We start from the raw sequence: 17,740 nt of genomic DNA on the forward strand, positions 1-17,740 counted from the left end.
CTGCCATCCTTTTCCTTATTGGAGTCATCTCAACCATAGGACTCACAAGTTGAAGGGGAGCCTTCTTCTTCTTCAGCTTGGGATCAGCCTCTTCTTTTTCCATTTCTTCAAGAGCTTCCTCCAGCTGCTCTTGAGTGATTACCAAGTCTGCCTTACCTTTTCTTCTCTTCTGAGGAATAGAAGCAGCACCAATCTTCTGCATCTTTCCTTTATCCTTGATAGAAACAGGTTTAGCTTCAGACTTAGCAACTTTAGCAATAGCAGCTTCTGACTCAGTACTGGTTCTGGCCTTCTTTCCTTTAGTAGGAGCAGCATCAGATTCAGAACTAGTTCTGGCCCTTTTCCCTTTAGGTGCATCAGAAACAGCAGTTTCTGACACAGCAACTGCTTTGGCCTTCTTGCCTTTCCCTTTAGCAAGAGCAGCTTCCTCCTGAGACCTCGCATCTTCCTCCAAGACGTACTCAGCTACTAATCTAGCTAAGTGTTCAGGATTGCTTTCCTTAACTATGGAAGGAAAGTCTCTGATAATCTCAGATTCTTCTGTGGTCAACTCCAACCATTTCTCATCTTTAGGAGCTGTCTTGAAAAAGTGCATTGAATGCAAAGTCTTGCTACTGATAGTCTTCTCTGCAGTAGAAACTTCGAAGCATTTATCAGAAGCATCCCTTGTTCTTCTCAACAAATTCAGCACTTTCCCTTGATAAAAGATCTCAGAGAGCAATCTTCCATAGGGCACTTGTTTCCTTCCTTTGACTGTGCTTTCATTAATAGCCCAGCAGAGATGATCCAATACATATCTTGGAAAGTTTATCTTTTCCAGATTGGTCATGAAATAGATTGCTAGCTTCTGTTGGTTGTTGGGTTGATCAGACCCACCTGCTCTTTGAAAGAAGCAATCATTGCTGAATTTCACCAACATTCTATTGTGAATCTCCATTTCAGAAGGCTTAGCATCTTTGTTTCCACCCAGAAGAGTGTTGTAGTAGTTTTGCAGAAGGACATCATCCTTTTTAACAATTTCTTGAAACCTTCCTTCTGCATCCATTCTACAAGCTTTAGCAACTATCTCCTCTGTGATGATTACAGGAATACCCATCACTTCAGACCTTATCTCAAGGCTACTGAAGGAAGTGGGATTCAACTCAATCTCCTTCTTTCCTTTCTTCGACCCAGCTGGTTTATCTGCTGCCTTCACAGGCTTTCTATTGACGATTTCAGCCCTTAACCAGAAATCTTTGACCAAGTTCACATATGTTGGCCCATTTAGCATGTTGAAGTAGCCAGACAGTTTCTGAGTTTCTACGTAGCCTTCCATGTCCACTTCGTACTTCTTGAGTGAAGTGAAGTCCACTGGTGATTCTACTTGGACGATTAAGGATTTCCATGGAATATCCATAGTCTTCTCTTTGTAGATGGACCCAGATTCTGATACGCTTTGCTTGTTTGATGTAGATTCTGAAACTTTTGAGCTTGATGATGCCATTTGATGATTGACGAAGATTTGAAGAAGATGAAGATTTTAGGGTTCTAAGGTTGAGAGAATGCGCTTACTTTGCAAGAGGTTTGAGAGCAAATGTGTTTGTTGTGAGTGAGTAGTGTGTGAATTGTCAAAGTGTTAAAAGTAAAACGATTGCAATTCAAAAGAGACAAACAATCATAACATTAATGACAAAATTGGGGGTGCGTGAAAAGTACTTTCAAAGCTATTAAATCATCATTGCCCTTTTAGTTATACACCAACACATACAGGCCACGTAAGAAGTTCACAGAGTGACTACCAAGTTAGTGGGCCAGAAGTTACTTTTTAAAAGGTAACTTCCAACGTTTCCACTAATTCAACTATTCAGAAGCAATAAATCCAGCTTCTGGACTTCAGATGCTGACGTCATCATCAGAAGCGAGTCTTCCTCAGAACCTCAATAAAGAGCTTCTGATGGACTACCGCTTCTGAACTAACTTCAGAACCTAAAATCCTATTCAGGAGCAAGCAAGCATTTAATCAGATACAAGGTGCATGTTCAAATTTTTCTTTATAAAATCAAATCTTTCAACAGTTAAAGGCTTAGTAAATATATCAGCCCATTGATTTTCAGTATCAATGAATTGTATATCTAAAATTCCTTTTTGAACATAATCTCTGATAAAATGGTGTTTGATTTCAATGTGCTTCGCTCTTGAATGCAAAATTGGATTTTTAGACAAACAAATAGCAGCAGTATTATCACAATAAATGGGAATACTGTTAGCAGTCATCTGATAATCTTCCAACTGATGTTTCATCCAGAGTAGTTGTGTACAACAACTTGCAGCTGAAATGTATTCTGCTTCTGCTGTAGACATAGCAATAGTTGTTTGTCTTTTGCTAGCCCAGGATATAAGATTATCACCCAGAAATTGACAATTGCCACTGGTTGACTTTCTTTCAATCCTATCACCAGCATAATCAGCACCACAGAATCCAATTAGCTTATAATCTAAGGATTTCCTATAAAGGAGTCCAAGATTAGTTGTTCCTTTCAAATACCTGAAGATTCTCTTGACAGCAGTCATATGAGATTCTTTAGGATCTGATTGGAATCTTGCACACAAGCATACACTGAATAAAATATCTGGCCTAGATGCAGTGAGGTATAACAAAGAACCAATCATACCTCTATACAGCTTCTGATCTACTTTAGCTCCTTCATCTTCTTTGCTCAAGGTGCACGTAGGGTGCATTGGAGTGTTCATCACTTTACAATCTTCAAGTTTGAACTTCTTCAGAAGCTCCTTTGTGTACTTTGATTGATGAACATAGACTCCATCTTTGCATTGATTGATTTGAATGCCAAGGAAGAACTTCAGCTCTCCCATCATGCTCATTTCAAATTCATCCTGCATCAACTCAGAAAATTCCTTGCAAAGAGATGCATTAGTAGAACCAAATATTATATCATCAACATATATTTGCACAACAAGAATATCTTTCCCAAGGGTCCTTCTGAAGAGTGTAGTATCAACCTGTCCTCTTTTAAAGTCATTTTTGATTAAGAAATTACTTAGTCTATCATACCAAGCTCTGGGAGCTTGTTTCAAGCCATATAGTGATTTCTTCAGTTTAAAAACATGGTCAGGATATTTAATATCCTCAAATCCAGGAGGTTGCTTGACATACACTTCTTCTTCTATGACACCATTTAGAAAAGCACTCTTGACATCCATTTGATATAATATTATGCCATGATTAACTGCATAGGAAAGAAGTAACCTGATTGCTTCCAATCTTGCAACTGGAGCAAACGTTTCAGTGTAATCAATGCCTTCTTGTTGACTATACCCTTGTGCAACAAGCCTGGCTTTGTTTCTTGTTACTTCACCTTGCTCATTCAGCTTGTTTCTGAATACCCATTTTGTTCCAATAATGTTCTTGTGCTGAGGTTTGGGTACCAGATCCCACACATCATTTCTTTGAAATTGATTCAACTCTTCTTGCATAGCTAGGATCCATCCATCATCTGAAAGTGCTTCATCAACTGTTGTAGGTTCAATCATTGAGATTAGTCCAATCATTGACTCCTCTTGTCTGAAATGTGATCTTGTTCTTCTTGGACTATCTTTGTTTCCAATGATTAGTTCCTCAGGATGTGAAGACTTGTGTTTGAATGTGTTTCTGGGAGGATCTGCTTGATGTGAGCCATCTTGTGCTTCATCAGAAGCAGCTTCATCTTGTGCTTCTGATGTGGGTTCAGCTTCTGGACTATCTTCAGACTCAGCTATCTGATCAGGTTCTGGAGTAGCTTCAGGAACCTGTATCTCTGCAGAACTTTCACCTTGCTTTGAAGTTTTATCTCCAAGCTCCTTGTCATCAAATTTAACGTGCATAGATTCTTCAACACAAAGTGTTTCTGAATTATACACTCTGTATGCCTTTGACCTTTCAGAGTAACCTAAAAAGATTCCCTTTTGGGCCTTGGCATCAAATTTCTTTAGGTAGAGCTTGTTGTTCAGAATGTAACATGTACATCCAAATTGATGAAAGTAAGAGATATTGGGTTTTCTTCCTTTAAAGAGTTCATATGCTGTTTTCTCCAAAATAGGTCTAATATAGATCCTGTTCTGAACATAGCATGCTGTATTCACTGCTTCTGCCAAAAAATGTTTTGGTAAATTGTTTTCATGAATCATGGTTCTGGCCATTTCTTGTAAAGTTCTATTCTTTCTCTCTACAACCCCATTTTGTTGTGGTGTTCTAGGAGAAGAGAACTCATGGAAAATTCCATGTTTTTCACAAAAAGCTTCAAATGGCTCATTTTCAAATTCTCCACCATGATCACTTCTGACTTTCAAAATTTTTGATTCTTTTTCAGATTGAATTTGAGTGCAGAAGCTACTGAATACATCACACGCAACATCTTTACTCTTTATGAATTTCACCCAAGTCCATCTGCTGTAATCATCAACAATGACTAATCCATATCTACTTCCATATAGGGATGCAGTACTCACTGGTCCAAATAAATCAATATGGAGTAATTCTAAAGGTCTGGAGGTTGAAACAATGTCTTTGGTTTTAAAAGATGATTTCACAATTTTCCCTCTCTGACATGCACCACAGAGTGCATCTGAATGATAGTCAATGTCTGGTAGCCCTTTCACAAGTTGTAACTTACTAAGCTTAGAGATTAACCTCCAGTTAGCATGTCCCAACCTTCTGTGCCACATCCATTTCTTATCATTCATTGATAGTAGGCAAACCACCTTCTGATCAGCCAGTTCAGAAAAATTGATTTTATAGACATTGTCAACTCTCTTTCCCTTGAACACAATGGATTTGTCTTTCTTGTTGATTACTGTACAGTTGGGTTTTTCAAAAAGCACATCATAACCATTATCACAAAATTGACTAATGCTCAAAAGGTTATGTTCAAGACCATCTACCAACCATACATTATTAATTGAGGTAGAGGAATTACCAATAGTTCCTGTACCTATGATCTTGCCTGACTGGTTGCCCCCAAATTTCACATTTCCTCCCTCTTTCATTGTTAGGCTGAGGAACATGGACTTGTCTCCTGTCATGTGTCTTGAGCAACCGCTGTCTAGGTACCATGATCTTTGCTTTGGCACTGCTCTTAGACATACCTGCATCATTGACATTTTTAGATTTAGGTACCCATTGTTCTATGGGTCCTGGAAGGTTAGTACTTAAGGCTTTACTCTTCACTTCTTGTACCTTGTGCTGTGAGTTGGGTTGCTTCTGATTAACCATCACCTTAGGTTTTGGTACTTCAGAAGCAGTAACTATCTTCTTCTGAAACTTAGACTTCAGAACCCCAGATTTTGGTTTCACCAGACTCTGAGGAATAGGTTCTGATCTTTTCAGGATCCTGACCTTTGAAGTCTTGGAATCAGATTTGATCATAGCCTTTGACTTAGAGTTCTTTGGCGTTGAAGTAATCTTAGCCTTAGGACTAGAAGCTTCAGGTTCTGATTGAATAACAGTTTCCAACTCAGCCCCTTCTGGTACAAAGAATGTTTTCAGACCTTCCTTGATGCATTCACAACAAGATTTTAGATTGGTTTTCTCAAGTTTCACTTCTGGAAAACCAATTCCTCTGCCATTGTTCTTGTAAATGCTATAAATCATAGAAGCTACTCTGCTTCTGTCAATGCCAGATATAATAAAATCTTCAAGAGCAATTTCATGGTTACTTAAAGGTTTTTCATTACACTTTTCTTGTAGCTTCTGACATAAGAACCTGAGCTGATCTTCATATGTTTTACACATGAAGTCAAAGCCCCTAAGTCCTTGTTCAGAAGCTTTCAGATCCAATAGAGTTGATTTTTGCTGTTGTACCAAACCAGCATATTTTTCTTTTAAATCCTTCAACTCATTGGTTCTTACTTCAAAATGTGTAAGAAGTTCTTTAAGTGACTCAACAAGTTCATCTCTGGGAATTTTGGAATATACCTCGTTTTCATCTTCTGAGTCTGAATCTGATCCAGCTTCTGAAGTTGCTGTTGCTACCAACCCAACAGCTACCTTTGCATCTTCATCAGCTTCCTCTTTATCAGATCCAGATTCACTACCCAAATCATCCCAGGTTGCCATTAAACTCTGCTTAATCTGCTTCTTGAGTTTGCTTGGTTTGAATGTAGACCTCTTTGACTTGTCCTTTGACTTTTCTCTTTGAAGATCAGGGCATTCAGCAATGAAGTGTCCAGGCTTCTTACAGTTGAAGCATCCCTTCTGATCTTCTTTCTTTGAGCTTCTGGAGTTACCCCTTCTGGAGAGAAACTTTCTGTTCTTCTTGGCCAGATATTGAAGTCTGTTTGAGAGCATGGCCATTTCAGCAGCATCTGGTTCAGAATCTGAACTTGACTGTTCTTCCTCTTCAGATTCAACTACTTTGAGAGCTTTTGATGACTTGCCTTTGGATGGAAGAGCTATTGATTTACTCTTCTTAGTAGACTCATGTTCATTAAGACTTAACTCATGAACTTTGAGAGAACTAACAAGATCTTCGACACTTAAAGTGTTTAAATCTTTAGCTTCCTCAATGGCAGTCACTTTTGGTCTCCATCTGGCAGGTAAGCTTCTGAGTATCTTGCTTACATGATCAGAAGCAACATAGCTCTTCTTTAGAATCTGTAGCCCAGAAACTAAGGTTTGAAACCTTGAGTACATCTCCTCAATAGTTTCATCATCCTTCATCTTGAATAACTCATACTGATGTACAAGCAGGAGAGCCTTTGCTTCTTTGACCTTCTTGCTCCCTTCATAATTTGAACAGAGAGAAGCAAACATAGCTTTAGCAGTGGATTTGTCACTCATCTTCATATACTCTGCTTTGGGTATGGCAGTGACAAGGGCTCCTCTGATAATATGATGCTTCTTGTAAAGTTTCCTCAGTTCTGGAGTATGTTTCTTTCTATCCACAGCAGCTCCTTCTTCATCAAGGACTAAATCACCAACACCATCTTCCAGAATATCCCATAATTCTTCATCCAGGCTCATGATGTAACTGTAAAAGTTGGTCTTCCACCAAGAGAACTCTTCAGCATCTCCATTGAACTTTGGAACTTTTCCAACACTGGTTTTCTTACTATCACTATAATCATGTGAGACATGTTTATAGCTAGTATCACTAGAACCAGTAGGAGGAGGAGTAGACATGTTTTTCTCAGATCTTTGACTGTTGCACGGTTAAGTGTTACACAACAGACCAAGGCTCTAGATACCAATTGAAGGTGAGAAAAACACAAGAAGGGGGGTTGAATTGTGTTTTGAAAAATTCTTCGTTTCTCCTAAAAACTGAACACACTGATCAGAAGCTAGGTGAGACAGCTTCTGAAGTGATAATCAGAATCTAAATGCAGCGGAATAAAACAGAGAGAGAGAAGAAAAACGACACAAAGCAATTATACTGGTTCCTTCCACAATCCGGAAGTAGTCCAGTCCCCCTTGCACTTCCAAGGAGATTTCACTATGAGTAATATCTGATTACAAATGCTCAAGCACACAAGCAAGAGACTTCCTTTGCTCAAGCACACAAGCTAGAGACTTCCTTTGCTCAAGAACACAATCAAGAGACTTCCTGCTCAAGCACAACTGCAAGAGACTTCCTAACTAAACAAAATTACACAGAAAATTGTTTAAGGTTGAACACTTGATATACAATCAGAGGTGCTCACAATACAAATCAGATACAGACTCAATGAACTTAAGAATTTCTAAGATATGACTTTGAGACACAGAAATTCTAAGTGAATGCAGAACAATTTCAGCAGAGGTTTGGTACTTGTGAAAATCTTGTGAGTCTTTCGTTTTGCGTTCATGCATTACCAATTCTCTAGGTCTTCACTCCTTTATATAGAGGTGTGAAAGAGACGTTATGAAATTGCCAGCACACCAAAGAGTCGTTAGTTGAAGCTTGATCTTTCACCAATGATCTTTTGCCTGATTTGGTTGTTGTCCTATGAAGAACCAATTTGAAATCCATTCCTTATCCAAAGGAACATATATGCAGGCGAGACCGTATTCTGGAGCTGTTTTCTTGTCTTGAAGCGTGGACACAAAACAGAGTAGTGGAGAACGTGGTTGTACAATTCGTACAAAGTACAATGTCAACGCTTTCGTCCAAAATGCAAGCACAAGCCTTCAAACATCTTTGAAATGACCGTTGCAAAATTCCACTAATCCTTTGTTTGTGTTTTCGAATCCAATGGACAGCTTTTGCATTGATAATTCTTCAATTCTTGAATCTTTTGCAAATCCAGTTGAGATTCAGCTTCTGGTGAAATAGCTTCTGATGAGGCAGCTTCTGATGATGCAGCTTCTGATGATATGACTTCTGCAGCTTCTGATGACGCAGCTTCTGATGATGTGGCTTCTGGACCTCTTGTCTTCAGAAGCACTATTCTTCAGGAGCAGCTTTACTTCAGGAGCGCTATTTCTTCAGAAGCAGCTTGACTTCAGGAGCGCTTTGCCTTCAGAATCATCTAAGCTTCATTTTCTTTTGCTCTTTATTTGCTCATTCAGAACCAATGATGATGTGACTTTATAATTATGGTCCTGTACACTTGAACAAATATTAGCTAGTCCAATTTACAATTTTTAATACCTTGTTATCATCAAAACTCTTTAAGGTTCATTGTTAAACACATTTTGTTCCAACAGTTTGTATCTGATGTACTCTATCGATTTGAATGAATGAATATCGTTTTGTTTTTGTCAAAAAAAAAAAAAAAATTGGATGTCTTGTGGTAGAGCGAGATTATAAAAAAAAATCAGGAAATTGAAGTTGAATTGATTGCTTTAATTTTAAGAGGCGTGTTCTTCTCTCCATGGTGTTTAAACTTTAAATGAACGGATTACTAACGAATATTCTAAGAGTAATGTTTAAAAAATTAATAAAAAGAAATTTTATCTTAAAAATACAAGTTAAATATATGTAAAAATCATAACTACACAATTTTCTATATAAAAGTTATTACTTTTGAATGTTTAAACAATGTTTTAAAGATACATGTCAACATTCCCTTTAAATAAGAGTGAGTTGAACTAAAAATCTGTGTGTAAAAATCAATTCTTAAACAAAATTGCAAATTTTAACTTCAAGTAAAATCAATTTTAAAAGTGGAATCAAATCTTCTCAACAATCAAACATGTCATAATCAATTATACACCGTCATATTTAATTATGATCCATCTATGAGTGGAACCAAACATAAAATTAATTATGTGTGTTGTTCTCGAAGTGTGAATGGAAAATGTTCTAACACATGTTCATTATATTTGTACCGATAATTATTCTAAAAGATGAATGGAATTTATTTTCCCTTAAAAAAAAATAATGAAGCATGATTTATCCAAATACAACCAATATTAAAAGCTTATCATGATTTTCTTCACTCCTGTTTACATAAGTTCGTTATTTTTCCACATAAGATCATTATTTTTTCTTCATTCTTGTTTCGAAACATGTAAAGAGGTCATTTGAATTTTAAATATGATTTTTTTGTCGTTCAGTTTTTAGAATCCAAACGTGTAAAGATCCTGAAAACAAAAGTTAGTCATGGTTCAACTGTGGGTAAATTTTTTCCATTTTAAATGATAGAAAACACGTTTTGGGTTCTAAAATCTAAAAAATAAAAGGCGTTTTTGGAGGCGCAAGAGAAACATAGGGGTGGGAAAGTAATTTCTTTAAATGTCAATGGGACAAAGCCCCAAACTCAACAATATACAACCATCAGCTACTCAACGAAAGTTATTCCCCCATACCCTTACAATTAATCCTTCACCCCTACAAACCATGAAAAATGACAATTTTACCACTAAAATTCTTTTGGATTCACCCCAACAAAACATTTTTGGTATGGAATAATTTTCACAATTAAATTTACATACCATAAAACTTGAAGAAAGTTCCTTGAAATTTTAGCTATTAACGATAAGATTATGTGAATTCTATCGATTCATTTAAAAGAATTGAACTCTAATGATTTGTAGGGGTGAACGTATATGTGTAGGGGTACATGTTAAATCCTTCCTACTCAACACACAACGGCCCAAGACAAGTATTTGTAAATGTCATGAACTCCTCCTTTTTTAAATTTTACAACATCATTTGCTACCTTCTAAACATATATGAAAATTGCTCTTGACACTTCATAGTTTGCTGGAAAACACCAGTGAATTACTAAAATGATCCCATTAGCAGTTAACAGCCGCGGGAGTTAACCGACGGTAGTTAACTGCCGATCTCCAATTCCATCCATCGGCAACTAAGTGTCCTGGAGCATTTCGTGAAGAATATCTGTAATTAGTGGCCGGTAACTTGGCTCTGGTTGCACACATGGCACAGCTACCGCAACGACCTACAAACAAGATAGAAAACCCTCCAAAAATTAAAGAGACATACAAGGGGGATTCACATTACTGAGATGCAAAGTGGGTTTAAGTTCACAAACTTGATCTTAATAGTTTCGGCCATGCTAGCATTTAATTTTAGCGACAAATTTGTGAATAAAATTCATTTCAATTGTTTCTTACAGTACTAAACACAAACTTTTTGCGATTGAATTCCTGGATAACAAACGTGGTATAAATGACTGAGACTAATATAATATTTTTATCAACTTATTATTAGTAGAGTTCCTTCAAAATATTACTAGTGTGGTAGTATTAAAAACGAACATCACCCAACATAATTTACAAAAGGCTACACTGCGCAGTGCGATAACTAACACCGATACTAGATTTGAAGGAAAAAGGAAAATTTATAGTGAAATGCTGTCCATGTAGATGCAACTATGCAATAAAATTTGGAAGAGTTAGAGAGATATCAGTTAAATTCGTTTAATACCCTTCCCTATTGAATTGACTACTGAGTTTTAAGTTCCTCTAGTTTTATTACCATCTAAAAAAAATTCTGTATTTTAAACACCATCGTATAAAACTAATTTCGATTTCAACAAATTTACTAATATTAAAATGAAGGTCCACTAATTGAAAATAAAATAGCAATATAATTGACAATAATCCCTGACATAAAAAAAAAATAAAAAAATAACCCCTTCAAAAAAAATGTATAATTGACAATATAGCAGTGCCTGTACATAAAATAATGATAAAATTCAATAGTGTTTCGTCATTTGAAAAATCATTGAGATGTTTCGTCATATGATAAACAACCAACTGGGCATCTAATTAAAGGAATCAAACACCAACTCTGAACATTACATAATGGCAAATGTTAACTTGTGCCCTAAGGGCACATGTTAAGGAACTCATTAAAGAAATATACGCATCAAAAGTTGTGTAGTCAACTTCTAAAAAGTTAAAATATCATGTTTTCCAATGTAAAATTTCTTTTTTTGGATTCCTTAACATGTGCCCTAAGGGCACAAGTTAACATGACCCTTACATAATTAATCAGAAATTGGGAAACATTCATAAATATAAGTATATGCTGTCACAAAATAAGAATACAATCCATCATCCACTAATTAAAGTTGGCTTAGAATCATGTAACAAATATTGGTCTTAACCTTCAAATATGAAACTTCAAATATGCTCCGAATTGCTTGACACATTTCAGCTAAGTCGCCGATACCCTAAAAAAAATGGCAAAGCCAAGGGAAATTAGGGTTGAAGCATTATCTTCCAATGACATTTCAGCTTAAACAAATATTACCATTCACTCTATAATAGTAATCTTTTAAACTCACTTAAGGAGAATGTTATTTATTTTTTGTCTTTACCATAAGTTTAAGAATGGTAAACCGACTCATAAAAATGTGCGCATCTATCAAATTAAACCAATGCTAATTAGAGCTTTTAGAGATTTTTTTGAACAAGTAGAGCTTTTAGAGATTGATAACCAAATTTACCAATTATATGCTGTCAATCAAAATTGACTTTCTTTTAACTTCTATAATTACAGGTATAGATGTACAATATCAAATAAACGTGTGACACATATATTTTACATTAATGCCATATCATTGAAGAATAAATTGCAAATAAAGTTTTTTTAGTCTCTTCCAATGTCACATTTCGTTATTATAATAAACGTGTGACACATTATATTTATAGGGACTATAAAGTTTTTGTAAAAAAAAAATAAACTAATCAACTAAAATTGTCATCAGAGAAATCCTGAGAAGAATACACTCCAAAATCCTCAGACCAACTTAAGTGGGTTTAAACTAAATTTTTTATCTATATAAATATATCATCTTTTATTATTAATTCTTCTATATATTGCAACATGCTCAACTTTTAACGGTCAAAACTAACTTTGCCAATGCAAAATATTTGAAACTCAATTAATATAATATATATATATTGCCAGGGGCAGATCTGTATGCAACTTAGTGTGGCTATTGCCACACCAATTTTTTTTCCAATTTTTTTTCGTATGAAGAATGTCTATAATAATGACACGTTAGCTATAATAATGACATGTTAGCGAAATCTAAGTGCTTATTTTGTTCTAATTAGCAATTCGTAAGGTTATAAATGAATTTGGGATAGTAAAACTAACTCAAATAAAACTACTAAGACTATTATTTTTGATGAAATAATACATAATATTTAATTTCATTGGATAAATTGTTTGAAACTATTATTTTAGCCACACTAAAAATCTAATTCTAGATCCGTCCCTGTAAATCTTGCCCTGACAAAAATAGAGTAAATTTTTTTTTTGACAAAAAAAAGAGTAAATTGATAATACACTCTATCCCAGTTAAATATTTGAAACATTTATATATTAACGTGTTTTTATACAAACATCTAGTATATAATTTTGTTCTCATAAATCAAATTTTTTGAATCCGTCATCAGATCAAAATAGATCGAAAATTATTTAAAGAATCAAAAGTAAAAGGGTTAATTATGTTTCTAGTCCCTATAAAATAGCGACCTTGTAAGTTTAGTCCCTACTTAATTTTAATAGCATTTTTAGTCCCTAATTTTGTTTTTCTGCACTGAGTATTAGTCCCTACTCAATTCAAATTTGTTTAATTTATGCTTAAACTCTTAAATTTTTGAACAATTTTTTGCAGACATGTTTAGAACATTACTAAAAGTTCGTTCGCAAAAAATTATTGCAAAATTTGATTTCTACATCCAGATTTTATTACTTTTTATCTTTAACTTTTGTCGTTTTAAAAAATTCATATTTAATTCATTTCATGTCAGAAAATTCTAAATTTTAGTAAACGAACCTTTCATAGTGTTCTAATCTTGTCTCAAAAAAATCGTTCAAAAATTTAAGAGTTTAAGGATAATTAATCAAACTTTGTTTTAGCAGGGACTAAAATTATAAGTAAATTTTTTTTTATAGGGACTAAAAATGCTATTAAAATTAAGTAGGGACTAAACTTACAAGGTCGCTATTTTATAGGGACTAGAAACATAATTAACCCAAAACTTATGAGTAAATTAAAAGAACAAAGTACAATTTAGCTTATTGGTTAACTTTATATTAATTTTGAAAATAATTTGTATTTAGTCTTTAGTTTTAACCTCGTAGCTATGCTACCTCAGTCTTCAAAGAAAAATTGTGTAGAGAAGAAGCTATCAAATAAATAATATTGCAAGGCCGGATTGATGCAATGATGTTTTGGGACGCAACGAATTAACTTTAAGGTAGAAACAAAATGTAATCCAATGAAACAAATTAATATTGGAGTGCATGTGGAGATAATCCAATATGACACGCAGATTTGGTTACATGATTTTGGTTTTGTGTGTCACATTAGCATTACAAACCTCTCTGTGATGATCTAGGTAGGTGATGATTGAACAGAGACAGGCATGTATAAATGGACTCTTTTCCCTTTGGTTGGATTGAACCAATCGGCACAACATGACAAAACCTGTTCCTAGTTGTTGACCTAATGCACAAAAAGCCAAACACAATGCTGGCCCGCACGTTATACATTTTCAATCTTTTTATTTTACTACTACTAGCAATTGTACTCCTTGTGAAAAGAGAATGAGAATTTTACCAAAAACAAAAAACAAATCATCGCTTAACTTTCAAATTTTACACCGTCACTCACACCATAGTAAGTTGAATCATAAAGAGGGTGAGAATAGAATAAGGAAGAAAATGAATTAAACAAGGTAGTAGTATGCAACACGGCAATTTTGTTTGGTATAATTCGAGTGTGTGTGGCACATGCATAGCCACCGTTCCATGCTATACGACAACATATCCAGCCAAATACATAAATGCACGCTGTGCTTTTATTTTATTTATCTTGACTAAGATGTTCCTTAGTCAGCATATTGTATTTGTACTATTATATGTAAATGTAATATAAATCAACCCTACAAAAGGAGGTGCATGAACATAAATGTATAACATATGTATTTATAAATGGAAGGGGGAAATGATTTTAGCCTTTTGGTGGTGAGCTATTAAGAATATTTGTTGTAAAGACTATTCTTCTCACTTGATAAAAGAATCACTCACTAGTAAAATATGTAAAAGAATTCACAAGTGCACCCGACCTAGCTAGGACATACTATTTACTTTAATTTGTTCTTTGTGCTGACATAAATCAACTAAATCAACTAAATCTAGGTGCCGTTTAGAATGGGAATGGAGACTTTTTTTCCCACCATGGGAAAGTCCTTTTCTAACCATTTGATTAAGTAGTACCACCATTGTTATCATAGTCTATCTGCACTATATATTTTTTCACTTCATCTTTAACAACTCAGTTTATTATGTCACGATGGAAATTACATCTTCTTCAGCTCTCAATTTATTTCTCCCTTCAAACAACTATTCATCTTCATTAATTCATTTATGTGTTCTTCAAACAAATCATTCATTTTCACCAATCTTCTCTTCCTACAAGTTGAGATCTAGAACATCAAAACAACAAGAACAGATTCGAATCTGGAAAACTACCACAACAAGCTTCATTGTTAAAAACCATTCTCTAAATTTTAATGGCAAACTTTCACAATTAAAATGATGAACCTAAATCATTAAACAAAAAATTTCCACAGACATGTGTTTCTCTTCACAGTCACAAAAAAATAAACATAAACAAAAATTAAAACATAACATCATATAAGAAATTTCAATTAGAATTTAAGAAAGTTACAAGCTTTGTTAATGGGGCTTGTGCTTCTCTTTAACCCTTGAACTCAATTCCCCAAACTAAAAAAACCAAATCCAATCTAAGGTTTTTTTCTTCTTTATTTTGCAATTGGTTATTGAGATTTTGGGTCCTCATGTTAGTTTCATTATTTAATTTTCCTGGATCTGTGAATTTTTTATCAATTGAAATTTGAAAGATGGTGTTAAGCAAGCATAAGAGGTTGTGGAACAGCTCTGATGTGTTTAAACAGGAAGCAGACTCTTGGATTGTTTTGAAGAGAAGCAATTTTTAGCCTTTTGTCTTTGATAGCTTCCTAGAGCTTCTGAGAAAAGAACCATGTTTTTTGTTTCACGAGTAGGAGAGGAAGAAAGAGAGTTGAGACAGTTGGTGGTGATTGGTGAGTGTGGAAAAAGATTTGGTGTTGATTGTCTATGATAAAATCATGTTCTCTACTTTATCTAATGGTCAATATTTACTTTCCTATGGTGGGAAACTACTTCCCTTTCCCATACTAAATGCCACCCTAAACTAATCAAGACTAGAAAGAATATTTTCATACATTTTTTATTTTTGTTTTATCATGCATAATTTTTTCTTCTCATGCATGATGCATAGTAAAAAGGCATGTTGTCTTTGTCGTATATGTTTATTATTCACTTTGTCCGGGTTAAAATAAATTAACTTTGTTGGTGCGCTAACACTTATTACCAACTGCCATAGCAAGACAAGATTCATATTGTGTAGTTACTCTTTAAATTGAGAAAATAATTTGTGACTATTACCAACTTGTACAGTTGTACTTCAACTAATTAAGTGGTATCAGTGACTTTCTGCCTTTGCATTCTCCTCCGTACGGTACTTCATAAGATTTTTCATAAAAAGTTGGTTCTTATTTATTTGTTGTTTTTCAAGATTTTTTTTTTGGCTACATTGTTTTTCAAGATTTGATACAAATACTTTCTCTCAAAAAAAAAAAAAAAGATTTAATACCAATACTATTATTGTCAATTAATAGTTGGTTCTTGTAGAGAAAACTGTGTCGTAAAATAATAACCAGGCAGTAAAAACATCATTAAAAATCAATTGATTTCATAGTAAACAATAAAATTATTTATTTTTTGTAGGTTAACCTAAAACAGCACTTTAAAAAAGAATTGAATGAGTAATTTATATATTAGTAATTATTATAATGTTTAGACCAACTAACTTACCAAATAAAGAGTTATCTAAGACATAATATATGTTTATTTTATTTTATTTTATTTTATTTTATTTTATTTATATACTCCTATTTTTTATCATGACGAACACATGAACTTACGGTGTCACACAAAGTTTCTTATATATGCTTGAAAAGAACCAAATTAGGAGTTTTGAACAATGTATGTACATTTGTATTATACGATCGAGAAGAAACTAGAAATTTTACTAGTAGAGAGAAATCCGGCCAACTAGTTCAGTACGTTCCTTATTCTGTAGTTACACAATAAAATCCGTGTATAGTGTTGGATGGTAATAATACAGAAGCAAACAACAGGAGCTGATGGAAACAATTATTTCTTACGTCGATGACACCGGTTCTACCAAGCCACACAAATTGATCAAGAAATAAGAAAGTGGACAGCAATGCATTCTTGGACTGAAAACAAAAATTCAACAAGACATTAGGAAAATAAATTAAAGATTGAAAAGGATAATGTCCTAAGAATTATCATACCTTTCCCAACAGAATTAGGGGGAGGGGTACCCTGTGCCCTGTGGTGATGGACTTATCAGAGCATGCAGGTCATTGACAAACTGCAATTAAAGAGTGAAGTATTATAGACTATAATATGTTTTCGCAAAAGAGATAATAGAAAAGTAAGCAAAAAGGGAAGGAAGAATGAAAGAAGTAACAAAAAAAAAAACCTAATTCTAGCGAGAAAGTGTCGGAAACCACTACTAATTTGTATCAAGTAAACTCTAATCAACTCCTGAAGGTCGAGTTTAACATGGGAAAGGTGAATCCTTTTCCACTAATGGGTCACATAAAATAAATGGCTAGATTTTGCATTTCTATTAAACCTTATCAGGTTCTCCCACACCTAGGCTCTGTTTGGTAAGGCCACCAAATGAGCTTATAGCTTATAGCTTATAGCTTATAAGCTCGTTTGACAAAAAAAACTATGTTTGGTAACGATCTTTTACCACGAGCTTATAGCTTATTTCACGAATTTCCACGAGCTTATAAGCTATTTTTCAGAAGCTATTTCAAGTAGCGTTTGAGCTTATAGCTTATAGCTTATTGTATTTTATTCCACTTTTGCCCTTGCTATTTTATCTAAAATCCCTTTTTACCCTTTATATTTTATTACAATCTGAAACATGTTACGTTAATGCTGAAACAATTTTCAATCCCATTTTTTTGTCACATGATTTTTTTTTCATTTAGCAATATAAGTAATTTTTTTTGAAAAATGCTAAATAGTACGGAACTTGTGGCCACGAAAATTCACGGACAGGCTAACTGCGGCACTTTTTTTTTTTTTGAATAGTAAGTGATTTAATTAACTTTTTGGTTCTGATTTAATTAACTTATAAAAGAGAGTTTAAAGGTAAGTACTCTTTTTATTTTATTTTTTTTCGTGAA

General features: G+C 34.2%; 1 long non-coding RNA gene across 1 annotated transcript; it reads right to left on the reverse strand.

Annotated features, from left to right (window-relative positions):
* Window positions 1–16,437: 16,437 nt before the first annotated feature.
* LOC146957684 (uncharacterized) lies at window positions 16,438–17,185 on the reverse strand. The gene is made up of 4 exons (XR_015019306.1): window positions 17,020–17,185; window positions 16,829–16,908; window positions 16,676–16,750; window positions 16,438–16,584 (listed from the first exon to the last, which is right to left on the reverse strand). It is a non-coding gene; the product is annotated as an uncharacterized LOC146957684 (long non-coding RNA).
* Between the last annotated feature and the right edge of the window lie 555 nt (window positions 17,186–17,740).

This window comes from Medicago sativa, chromosome 1, assembly GCF_051527215.1.
Source record: "Medicago sativa cultivar Bolivia chromosome 1, Bolivia_mono, whole genome shotgun sequence".
In the NCBI taxonomy this organism is placed as follows: Eukaryota; Viridiplantae; Streptophyta; class Magnoliopsida; order Fabales; family Fabaceae; genus Medicago; species Medicago sativa.